The sequence below is a fragment of the Peromyscus californicus genome, unplaced genomic scaffold (genome assembly GCF_007827085.1).
Source record: "Peromyscus californicus insignis strain IS unplaced genomic scaffold, ASM782708v3 Scaffold_5__1_contigs__length_169319896, whole genome shotgun sequence".
NCBI classification, from domain to species: domain Eukaryota; kingdom Metazoa; phylum Chordata; class Mammalia; order Rodentia; family Cricetidae; genus Peromyscus; species Peromyscus californicus.
In genome coordinates, this window is record NW_026294573.1 from 29,417,686 (window position 1) to 29,430,076 (window position 12,391).

General features: G+C 49.3%; 1 long non-coding RNA gene across 3 annotated transcripts; it reads right to left on the bottom strand.

The window, feature by feature from the left end:
* Positions 1 to 207: 207 nt before the first annotated feature.
* Positions 208 to 12,058, bottom strand: LOC128097660 (uncharacterized). 3 transcript variants are annotated; one of them, XR_008213934.1, is made up of 5 exons: positions 11,847 to 12,058; positions 11,106 to 11,286; positions 10,056 to 10,156; positions 2,456 to 5,171; positions 208 to 1,261 (listed from the first exon to the last, which is right to left on the bottom strand). It is a non-coding gene; the product is annotated as an uncharacterized LOC128097660 (long non-coding RNA). The 3 variants fall into 3 exon arrangements; XR_008213933.1 differs by having other exon boundaries at positions 208 to 862; positions 1,101 to 5,171; XR_008213932.1 differs by having other exon boundaries at positions 208 to 5,171.
* Between the last annotated feature and the right edge of the window lie 333 nt (positions 12,059 to 12,391).

Below are 12,391 nucleotides of genomic sequence, written 5' to 3' on the forward strand. Positions count from 1 at the left end.
CATCTACTCAGACCCACAGCCCGCTCCTTGCAAATGTGTTTTAGCTGCTGCATCCTTGGAGCCTGCTCCAGATGCTCGCCCAGCACAGGTGACTTCAGTGTGAGACACGAGGTTGATGGAGGCTTGACCACGGCAGGCAGGACAAAGTGTTTCATACATACATCTTACCAAGTCAAGTCAAGATTTATTCCTTTTTTTTTTTTTTAATGAGCAGAAGCACAGGTTCCATTTTCAAAGACTGCCTGGTGGGGGACCTGGGGTTTGGGAAGGTCAGGACAGGTGTTCCCCGCTGTGGGTCCTTCTTGCTTCCACCTGTCTGGGCTTTGTCCTCTGCTCTCTGTCAAAGTGAGGCGTGACCTTGGGGGCTACCAGGGAACAGGATGAAAAGCTTCTAGCCGAGGAGGAGCCACAGCAGGCTCTAGCTGAGCTGTCCTGCACTGGCAGCAGTCAGAGAGGCACCTGGGCCGCTACGGCTGAAGAAGGGTGGGGAGTTGGGGTCACACATTGTCAACCCAGGATAGTGACGGGCTTGTCACAAATCTGGAAATGCATGGTGAGCTGGCTAAGCATCACCTGAGCTATGTGACACAGGGGGGTCGGAAATTAAAGAGAGGCTGTGGAGTTGGTTTTCGGTGTCCGGCTGACCACCTGGCCTTCAGGATGCACTTGGGATTCCTGGCTTTGGTTCCCCATGGGCACAGAGAGGCAGAACTGGATTCCTTCCCTGGCAGTTCTCTTCCTAACTGCATGATGCTGTGCCTGTTGAGTGAGCAGCCTGGCCCCCGTGAGCCTCAGTTTGCCCCATGTGAGCAGGAACAGGTAACAGCTGTCCACTGGGGGATCAGTAGATGGACCAAAGATCCTAGGCAAGGGAAAGTATGCTGAAAATTGATGTAACCTGTTTTCCAAACCACCCAGCTGGAGTTTAGGAACAAGGTCATAGAAACAGGGCTGAGTTGACATTTTCTCTTGACTCCATCCTCTACCAGTCCTAGAGAAACCTGGCTTTTTCACACACTCCTAACCCTTAGGCCACACCCCCCAATCCTCCAAAGGCCCCCATGAGTCTCAGGTACACTCAAGCCCCTGGTCTCTGATACCTGTACTCATTGAGAAGTATCCCACTCCATCAGCAGCTCCAAACACAATGGAGGGGCCCTGCCAGGCCAAGGAGTGTCCTTTGGGAGCTCTCCAGGGTGCCAGAAAGTGGGGAGCTGGTGTTGCATGCAGGAGGGGTGCTAACTTCTCACCAAGACCAGGACTAGAGAGAGCCAAATGAGACACGTGGGTGCAGGCTGTGTGAAGAGTTCCAAGTGACACCCAGATGTCAACCCTGCACTTGGACAACTCCGACACTGACTGTCTCCTTCTAATCCCCCACCTCCCACCCTTGTTTGTATCTGATTTCTGCCCATCACTGTGGAAAGCGTACCCATGGGTAGTCCCCAGAATGCTCAGCTCCTCACAGACACTGTCTTGGCCCGTGCATAGACAGGCATACCTGGAAGTCACACCTGGGATAGCTGCTTAGCCATCGCCACAGCTGCCTGGATCAAGAGGGAGAAGCTGCTAGAAAACACTGCTAGGTACTGGGAATGAGTATGGCTGAAGGAAGGGTGTTAAGGAGTGCACTTGACCCGGGTCTTTCAGCCCTCAGGCTCCAACTTGGGTGTGAAGAAGAGGGAGGGTGACGCACAGCTGTTGAGGACTATTATTGTAAAGTGTGTTACATCTATTTATGTTGCGTTTGTTTAACTCCGTGGCTTGCTGTGTAATTGGGTGGCTGGCCAAGGAGTCTTCCTCCTTCTCTGGCTCTTATTCCTTCCAGATTTCTCCTTCTATTAATTCTCTCTGCCTGCCTGCCTCGCCTATCCTTTCTCCTGCCTCGCCATTGGCCATTCAGCTTTTTATTAGACCGTCAGGTATTTTATTTATTTTCTTTATTTTATTTTATTTTTTCGAGACAGGTTTTCTCTGTGTAGCTTTGCGCCTTTCCTGGAACTCACTTTGTAGCCCAGGCTGGCCTCGAACTCACAGAGATCTGCCTGGCTCTGCCTCCCAAGTGCTAGGATTTAAGGCGTGCACCACCACCGCCTGGCATTTTAGTCAGGCACAGTAACACATCCTCACAGAGTTAAACAAATGCAACATAAACAAAAGTAACACACCTTAAAATAATTTTCCCCAACATATAGTGGGTGAGGAAGAAGCTGAAAGGAAACATGAGGAGTCCCTGATTCTCAGCCCTCCGACCCTGGGAAGCATCTCTGTGTTGTCCAGGGTTCCTTCTCCCTGTGTGCTCCAGCTGGGAAAGCAGAGAAATCTATTTTCTCTCCAGTTACAGCCTCTTGCTATCTGCCCTCGGCTGAAGCTGGGCTGGGGTCTGTACCTCTAGAGAAAGCCTCTCCTGAGCCCAGATCCCCAGCCCTTCCCACAGCCTGCCCATGATTTTTACCATCTTCTCCTCTTAGGTGAGTCTGTCCCAGGAAGCTGTCAGGGTCCTGGGCAAGCAGACCCCAGTGTTTTTGCTGGTTGCAGTCCCAAAGGCTCTGAATCCTGAGCAGACCTCAGCCCAATGCCTGGGGCCGGGTCAGCACGCCTCCGGTTCTGATGATCTCTCTGGTGTCCCGGCCTGTTAGGATTCCAGGTACGGTGGAGCAGTGTAGCGTGTCTCGGCTCCTTGACTGAATTAGCCACTTAAACAGGTGCCTGTCTGCCGGGTGACATGCTGCCAGAATTCCAAAAGGCCCCTGACCCATTCTAAGGGGGCTTCCAAGCCAGATACCAGACCCCACTAACCACTCACTTGGATCAAAGCCTAAGAGTGTCTCAATCCTAGGATGTGGAAGAAATTGTGAGGAGGACAGGAGGGCAGGGGATCCCCCTCATACATCCCAGGCCAGCGACTCCTGTAGAGAGCAACAGATATAGGAGTGGGTGTGGTACCCGAGCATTTCTGTTATCTGTCCCGGCCGACAAATCATCCCAAACTTAGCTTAGTATCTACCCATCTCTTGGGAGTTGACTGGGCAGAGACTGACAAGGCTCAGCTGGATGCCTCTTCTGCTGCATGCAGTAGCAGCTGGGCACACAGCTGGGCCAGACTGGGAGATCCCAGTTTGATTCTTCATATGGCTTGTGCTTAAAAGGGTGGCAGAAGGGCTGGGGTTCTGTCTCCACTTATGTGACGTCTCCACGAGCAATCTTCCCATGCGGTCACTGAAGGACACTAGCCTGGCTTCTTACCTGGCAGCTCAGGGTCTCACAAGGAGAAGCTTCCAGAGTTTCCTGAGGCTCAGCCTAAGCCTGGCATTGCATCACAGTTCTTTGTCCTTTTTGTTAAACTGAGTCACAAGCCAGCCCAGACTTCCCATGAGGGTATTATCCAAGAGCAGGAGAGCCAGGAGGCAGAATTTGTAGGGATCATCTTTGAAGTCACCCCACCAAGGGGGAGGAAATCCTTGATGTGGCTGGCCTCAGGTCACAGGTCAACTAAAGAAGCAGAACTTGCACGAATGCTCCATTGGTGATTCAAAACCACACACACACACACACACACACACACACACACACACACACACACACACACGTGCTGGGACATGGTCACCCCAGGCAGGCATAAAACTCTAATGTGGCCTTGAGATGTCCATTGTGCAAATCAGGCATGAGAGTGCACACCTGTGATCCAGCATTTGGGCGGCTCCGGGAGGAGGGTCGTGAGTTTGACACCGCCCTGTCTTGACAGCGGAGAGAAAGAGGTGACGTGGAAGGGAGGACTGAAAGAAGAGACAACTGGGGAGGGAAGAGGAGGCGGGAAGGGAAGCGGGAAGGCAGGCAGGAAGGGTTTCCATTCACAAGTCCCTTGGAGTGAGTGTGGTGACTCCCGCAACTGTGACAGCCAGACAGGTATAGGTTCTGATCAGGATCCTCAATTTCTATTGAAAAACATGTCACCTGCTCTACTAACTGTCAAAACATACAAATACCTGCGGGAAAACCCACTCGGCAAGTTCTTTCCCGAGAACGTAACCTGGAGCTCTGTGCCACCCTTCTGCATCAAAAACTTTCTGAGAGCAGTGATGTTCACGGCAAGCTTCATCCAGGGGATGAAGACCCAGCCAGTTCTTGTAGCTGCCCTTGAGAAAACCCAGCCTGGTCCCTCGGAAGCGGGATGGAGCCCGCACTGTGACTGCTGCCCACTCCTCTGCCCTCTCCATCTCTTGCTTCTGGGTCTTAATTTTCTACCATTCTGCACTTCACTGTCTGTGCAGGATCCTACAAGCCCTCTGTGGAAAGAGATGGAAAGAGGACAATCATGAGGGCCGACGCAGCAATAGACAAGGTGTCCCTGGAATGACAGCCCAGAATTTGACACAGAGAGATTGGTGAGGTTAACTAGAGCTGACCCACTTGGCACAAGCACTTACTGAGTACCTACTGTTTGCCTGACCTATGCAAGGTCCCATCCGTGAACAAATTAAGCGAGTTCTCTCTGGGAGGGCAGAGAGTCGGAGAGCTTGGCCTAGCAAGAACAAGGTGGTTTCAATGGGAGAGGCAAAGGTGAACCTGGTCAGAGGGGGAGAGAGAGATGGGCTCTGCTGCCCTTTTACCTGGGGAGCGGAGGCAACTGAAAGAAAGATCTTTTCCAGAAGGGGTGTTTAAATTAACACTTGAAAGACAGGAAGGATACCTCTGTGGGGCTTCTGGGAGAGAGAACAACCTATATGATGGGAAAGAAAAGCATGCCATGCCAGGGCTGGATCTCTGAAGGATCAGCTCAGGGCCGTCAGTGGAATGCAAGATTGGTTTAATCATCAAGATCAGCATATTTGTAGAACAACAAAATTTTTTTTTCTTTAAAATTTTTCTTGGACAAAACATTTGTATCCCTTCACAGTATACACAGTGAGACTGGGGTGTGTTTATACATTGGGAAACAATTGGATCATGCTAGGTCCTCACCTCACAGACTTTTGTTTACTCTGAGCTGTCTCCAAGGATGCAGTACGTGCTTATCCCCTCCCCTCACCATTTCTCTGCAGCCCATCTCCAGAACTTACCTCTTCTGTCCAATCAAAACTCCATCCCCATAGATGCAAGCTCCTGCGAGGTCGAATTTCTGTAACCGGCTTCTTTCACTTATAAAATATTCTCCAGCTCCATCCATGTTGCTAAAAATGTAATTTTTTTTTCCTAAGGCTAGATAGTCCCTCCAGAGAGAGGCACTATCTCTCACATGGTCTTTATCCACTCATTCACCAACAAATACTTAGGTTGATTCCGTGTTTGCTGCTGTTACAGTGAACTTGGGAGTGCACAGAGAGATCTCTTCACCATGCTCGTGTCACTCCTTTGAGTAGATTTCTACAAATGGTACTGCTCGTTAATGTTGCAGCTCTATTTTAAATGTTTCCTGTAAGGACTGTACCGATTACACTCTTGTACACAGCAGCCTAGGAACATTCCCTTTCCTCCAAATCCTCTCCGACACCTGTTATCTTTATCGTTTGGATAATGGCCATTCTAACAGGCACAGCCCATCCCTACATAGTGTTTGTTTGCATGTAATTAGTAACAATCTGAATACTATTAGCAGTGTTAGGTTTTCAATTAGTTACTGGCCAGGATATCTGTTCAGCCCTGCTGCCCATATTTTAACTAGGTCACCTGTTTCCTTGCTGATCATTTGTAGGCATTCCCACATTGGATTTGAACTCCTAGCTGATGAATGGTTTGCATACCATTCTCCCAGCCCTTGGGTTTTCTCTTCAGGGTGCTGATTATTACCTTTGCTGTGGAAAGTTCTTCAGTCTGACGTGCGCCCATGTATCTAGTTCTGCTCTTGTTGTTCTTTTAGGGTCGAAGACAAAGGATTGTTGCCTAGTCAAAGGTGGGTAGGCTCCCCCTGCTGTCTCCTAGTGGCTTTTAGTCTTTAATCCACTTTGAATTAATTTTTGTGTGTGGCAAAAGATCAGGTCCCATTCCAATCTTTGCATATGGGGGATCCAGTTTTCCCAACACCATTCACTGAAGAGACTGTCCCTTCCCAGCTGTGTGCCCCTGGCATCTTTATCGAAGATCAGTCAGTATGAGTGACTGGATCAGTTTCTGAGCTCTCAGTTCGGTCCCAGTGTCCACCTGCCGGCTCTCATCCTGCTGCTGGCTCTCATCCCGCTGCCACACTGTTTGATTACTGTCACTTTTCAGCAGAGTTTGAAATCAGGTAATGTGATACCTGCAGCTTTGTTCATTCAAGATCATTTGTGTTGCTCAGTCTCTTGTGATGTCATACACAAAAAGTTTGAGAGTATGTGTGAATTTTTTTTTTCATTCTTTGCAAAGTCTCCTTGAAGGTTTTAAGAAAGATTGGATTGAGTCTACAAGTTGCTTTGGGTAAGATGATATTCTAAAACTGTAATTCTCGATCTGGGGAGACAGCTAAACAGTTAAAGTGCACTGTGCAAGCATGAGGATCAGAGTTCAGATCCCCAGCAACCACATAAATACCAGGTGCTTATGGGAGCCTGCCTGTAATTGCAGGCTCAGAAGGGCGAGTCTCAGAGTAAGACAGCTGATGAGAACAGCCATATCAGAGACTCTGGGTGTGATTGAGAGACCCTGCCTCAATGAGCAAGGTGGATAAGAAATTGAAGATGATTCCCTGCATCAACCCCAGACATCCATGTGCACCACATGTGTGCAAACACGCACACACACACACACACACACACACACACACACACACACACGCGCGCGCGCGCGCGCGCGCGCGCGCGCGCGCGCACACACACACAGTGGGAAAAGAAAAATATACAAACACAGACCATCTTTGTGCTTCTTTGGGAGTTTCAATTGGAGTTTCAGTGCATTGAGTTTTTCTCTTAGCTTAATCTGTTCCTAAGTATTTTGCTCACTTTGTAGCTGTTGGAATTGCTTTCCTGGCTTCTTTTGTAGGTCCTTTCTGACTTCTGTCTCTGCTGAAGTTGTGTTCCATTCCTGAGTTGTCAGCGTTCTCTCGTAGCTCACTGAGATCTTTGGTCGTCTTAGTTTCTTTTCCTGCCGCTGCGATAAAATGCCTCCACAAAAGCAACTTAAAGGAAGGGAAGGTTCGTCTGGGCTCATACTTCAAGGAACAGTCCGTCAGGCAGGGCAGTCAAGGCAACAGGGACTTGAGACAGCTGGTCACATGACAACCCTGATTAAGAAGCAGGAGCAATGAAGGCCTGTGCTAAACTCACTCTATTTTCGGCAGGATCCAGGACCCCAGTCTAGGAAATGGCTCCACCCACAGTGGGCAGTTCTTCTCACCTCGATTAACACAATCAAGATAACTTCCCTCAGGCCTCCCCAGAGACCCATCTCCCAGATGATTCTAGATCCTGTCAACTTGACAACATTACCACCAAGACGATTATGTGAGTTCTTCTCAAGTAATCCATAATTTCTTTAGGCTCTACTACTGTAGTTTATTTTGTTTCTTTTTGGTACCATATGTCCCTGGTCATTCACAATCCTGTGACTATGTATTCCTGTCTTTGCATTAGACGTTGGCACCTCTTCCAACTTGTATATTCTGCCTGCAGTGAAAAGTCTTTCACCTACCAGCCAGACCAGAAAATCTGGGAAAGCCATCTGGTAGGGTCTGCAAGCAGACTTACAGCTGGAGATCTCAAGCAGACGGGCCTGCTGCTGGGTCAGCAGATGGGGGTCCTAGAGCCTGCATCCAGAGACTGGTCTGGAGCCTAGGTCCTCAGAGATGAGCCTCAAGGCCTCATGTGGGGAGGACCCATGTGGGGAGAACTGGTTGATTAGGAATATGGACTCATCCCTGATTTTTGGATTATAGGAATAGACCTTGACTTTGTATCCACTAGGGATAGCCTGGGGCCAAGGCAGGCTTTGAATCTAGTCTGTGGATATTGGGCTAGCCTAGCACTGAATAAGCCTGACATCTAGATCTGTAGGAGTAACCAGGAGCCTGAGTCTGTGGGGCCTGTCTGAAGCAGCACTTGTTAATGAAGTTCAAGCAGAACAGAATAAATTAAACTATGAGAGTGCCCTGCACCCAGGAAATATAAATATATTGATCTGTGACACTTTGGTTTCATTTGTCCATAGGGGTGATCAACTGGAAAGAATATGAAATGAATCCCATAGTGTAATTTGTGGCTAGAAAAGAAAACAGAGCCCACTCTGTGAAATAAACTGGAGGCAATATAAACAGGAGCTGGGAAAAGCAATCGAAAAGAAGCCTCACGAAGCTGGGAGAACTGAAAGAGAGAAGGCGTCAGACCAGGAAGAGAGGCTTGAGTGGCAGCAGGAAGGACCCGTGCCTGTTGCTCTCAGAGCCAGGAAGAGAGGGCTTGCTGCTGTAGAGGACCCTGGGAGGAGTGAGGTAGGGCACAGTATGAGCCCTGTGGACATTCACAAGCTGGTGGCAAGGCCGACAGAGCCTGAGGGTCAAAGCAGAGTAGACAGTGAAGAACTGAAGCCACGGGACTCCCTCAAAGGGTTTTGCCCTGTGAGGGAGCAAACTAAACGAGGTGGATGGCAGAAGAGGGTCTCTTAGGAGGCAGAACTGATTCCACACACAAATGGTTCAGGTCTCGCAGGTCCCGGTCATTCTCATCACAGTTCCAGAGGAGTGGGGGGAACTGGGATTTCATTTTTGCTCCTGTCCTGAGCATGGTACCAAGAACCTTGTGTGTGTTGGGTAAGAGCTCTATCATAGAGCTACTAACCAAGAAAATGGGGAGAACTGTCAAAATGACACTTTCCTCCCAACCCCATGGTCTTCCCAAGAACACAGGGTGGGTATGTCTTATAAAGAAACGGGAGGAAAGATGTTGAGGAGAGTATGCTTTTCTTGGCTAAGAGCCCATGTTGAGTTGTCCGACAGGCCTTCCCAGCTGCACACATCTCTAAGTCTCAGAAGTCCCATGTGTAGAGAAACAGGGATTAAAAAAAAGCGGGGGGGGGGGGGGATTAGGGTGGAGATCAGAGGAGGTAACAGACAAGACACACCACACATGTTGGGTCACAGAAAGTGCCTAACAAGTGCAATTGTTGTCTCTCCCTTCTGCCCTCTCCACACCCTCTATTCCTTCCTGGCCTCCTCACTGTCACTGAAGTCTGCTGGCCCCGTGGGAACGCCATACTTTGGTTTATGCTTGATCCTCTCTGGTGGGATGGTGTTGTATAACAACTTCCTCAGAGATAAAACCTTCCATCTTGGAAGCTTAAGGTCTGGGTTAAAGTGGGCATCATGATGGCTCACTGCCCACCCATCTGTCTATCCATCCATCTACCACTTTCTACCCATTCACCTACCTAACTCTTCATCCATGCATCTTTGTATCTGTACATTCATCTGTGTATCTGTCCATTCAAAAATACATCCATCCAACCACTATCCATCCATGCCTCCACTCATCCATTCATCCATCCACCCATCGCTCATCTATCATCTATCAAGCCCTGGAACTGATTTACAGCTGGTTGTAAAATCCCTGATATGGGTGCAAGGAACTGAACCCGGATCCTCTACGAAGATCAGCAAGTACTCTCAATCACTGAGCCATCTCTCCAGACCCACCTTGTGTTTCTTTATCAATGACTTACAATGTATTTTTGTATAATAGAGATGCTCAAAAATGCACAATTAATGCATTAGTGAAGAAGCATAGACAGATGGATAGATGGATGGATGGACAGGTGGATGGATGATGGATACATGGATGAGTAGTGGATAAGTGGATGCACAGATGATGAGTGGGTGGATAGATTTGTGGAGGTACAGATGCATGGATTAATGCATAGGTACATGCATGGATGGATGGAGGGAGGGATGAGAAGGTGAATAGATGGGTGGTTGGATGGATGGATGAATGGATGGATGGATGAATGGATGGATGGATGATGGATGGATGGAGAAATGGCTGGGCAGAGAGCTTTCTTGCTACTCACTTCAGCCCAGACCTCAGCCTGTCTCCCTCCCTGAGGCTGCACACAACCTGGACCACCATTGAAGCGAACAGTGACATAGGACAGCTCACCTGGGCCAGAGAGAAACTGTAGCCTCAGAAACCCAGATGAGAATCTGAAGATCTTTCAGGACCAAAGAAGCCACTCAGGAGGAGCCAGGCTGGGTGCAAACCTGCAAGGAGCCTCAGTGAGAGAAAATGATTTAATTATCAGAGTGTCACCAAACAAATTGTACGCCTCATTTTTGGGTACTTAATGCTTATGGTAATTAACATTACGGAGATTTTTCTTCTCTCTTCTGTTTATATTTAGTTTAGCCATTCACAATAAAGCTAAAATTATTTCAACTAATTTTAGGTGCTCCCTCGCCGTTGCCCCTCCATTGCCTCTCCATTGCTGCTCCCTAAATGCAATCTTTAACTTCAGAGACAGCCTAACGCAGGACAAATTGGAATCAATGCTGCCTTTGTCTTCGCTAATAAGTGGCTGCCACGCAGAGGAATGCAGAACTGCTAATTGGCTGCTCTCAATGGGGAAGAGACAATGGAGGGAGGATGCTGGGGATTAATTATAGGTCTGCCTTCTGCTGGCCCTGGCTTCTACTGCTCCTGGCTTGCAATGCATCTAGGCCGGGCCTCTCCACCCGCCTTCAGAAACAAGGCATCGCTCTCTCACGCCAGAGAGCTGGGAGTTCTCCTGGGTTTAGGAATGCAAACCTACGTACACAAAGGTCAAAGGGAAGAGAAGGGAAGGCGACCCTGAGCGCTAACAGGTTTGTGTGTGGAGGAAGAGGAAGAGGGGCCCAGGAAGGAATGCTCTGGGGTGGGGAGACCGCACACACTTACTCATGAGGGAGGCCCTTGTCACAAAAGGAAACTGACATTCTGATTGGGACACATTTTAGGTCGGTAAGCGCAGCTCCAACAAGGAGGCACACCTCCATCAGCTAAGCAAGAGGACTCCTCTGGGCCTACATGGGACTCAGACTTCACCTGATCCAATACTCACATTCTGAGACCTGCTGGGATAAGGCAATGGACCAAGCTCAACATCCGAAGATGACTAGTCCACATCCCACCCCAGCCCCACCCTCCCCCCCACCCCCGCTACTGCTACAGTACCTGGTCACCCGCCTCCCCTTGACCTTCAGTGTGGAGAAGAGGGCGGTCAGGAGCCGGCTGATGACCTGATGGAGACGGCACAGTTAATGCAGTGGTGGGCAGGGGTTTTTGACTTAGGCCTATTTGGTGGCAAAGCCCACGACTTGGGTCTACACTCCACACTGCTTAGCAGCCACATGTCCTAGGGAGACAGAGAAGGACATCAACGGCAGACCTCTTTCTAGAATTCCACCTTAACATTTCCATCTTAAATACTTCCTCAGTCTCCCCTATGTCCTGACCTTGGGGCTCAGGTGAGCAAAACAGAAAAACCAAATATTAACGCTTGCAGCTAGCGTCCTTTGGTAAAGATAATTCCAGTGTTTTAAGATCATAATGCTCTTGAGAGCGGCCTCCTTCCTAAGCACTCAGAGTACACACATCTAGGACGGATTGATTCTTACAATTGTGCTATTAAATCCTAAACTAGGCCGGTGTGAGTCACGTATTCAAAAGGAGAAACGGTTCTAGCATGTGAGTGTGTTCATTTTTTTTTCCCAAGTTTCCTTTTGTGCTCAACTCAAGAGAAATATTCGAAATTCAAGTAATGAGGTATTCATGGTGAGTCTGCCTCCCTGATGCCCAGGGTAAAAATAACATAAAATGGCTAGCCCTCTCTCCGCTTCCAGTGAAGGTGCTGGCTGGCTCTTTCCGTATGCTCACCTCTAAAATTTGAATACGAGTAAAATTTAAAGAAATTACTTCAATTCCTCGGTACATTTGCAGATCGATTAAGAAGGGGCCCAGCTTTGCAAGTCCTCCCCAGTTCATGGGAACTGCAGCCCACATCTGTTCGGCAAACAAAGGCCAGCTGTCACGTTTAAAGCAGGCTTGGCGGCGCCTGCTCACCTCAGCAGCCAATGCCACCCGCTGAACCCATCCTTCCCAGGCAGCCTCCCCAACCTGCAGGGGCCAAGCCTCCTGCAGGGCGCTAATGGTTTTGAAAAGCAGTCACTGCCTTGGGAGCCAAGCCTGGGCATCCCCCGTGCTGTCTCCTCCTGGCTTGGAGGCTCTCGGCAAAGGACTTCACCTTCTTTGTCTTGGTCCCAAGATGGAAATAGTAAGACACTAGCTAGCCAGAGTGTGGGATGAGCTCCTTCTGGAGGAACACACAGTACCCCCTCCCTATCGGCCCGGCCCGGTACTCAGTGAGCTGCACCTGGCAGGTGCACCATCCCTTATGCTTGTCCTTCAGAAGCCTATGCTGTCTGAGTTCCTCGGGAGTGGGGCTCGGAGAGCAGTCAGTC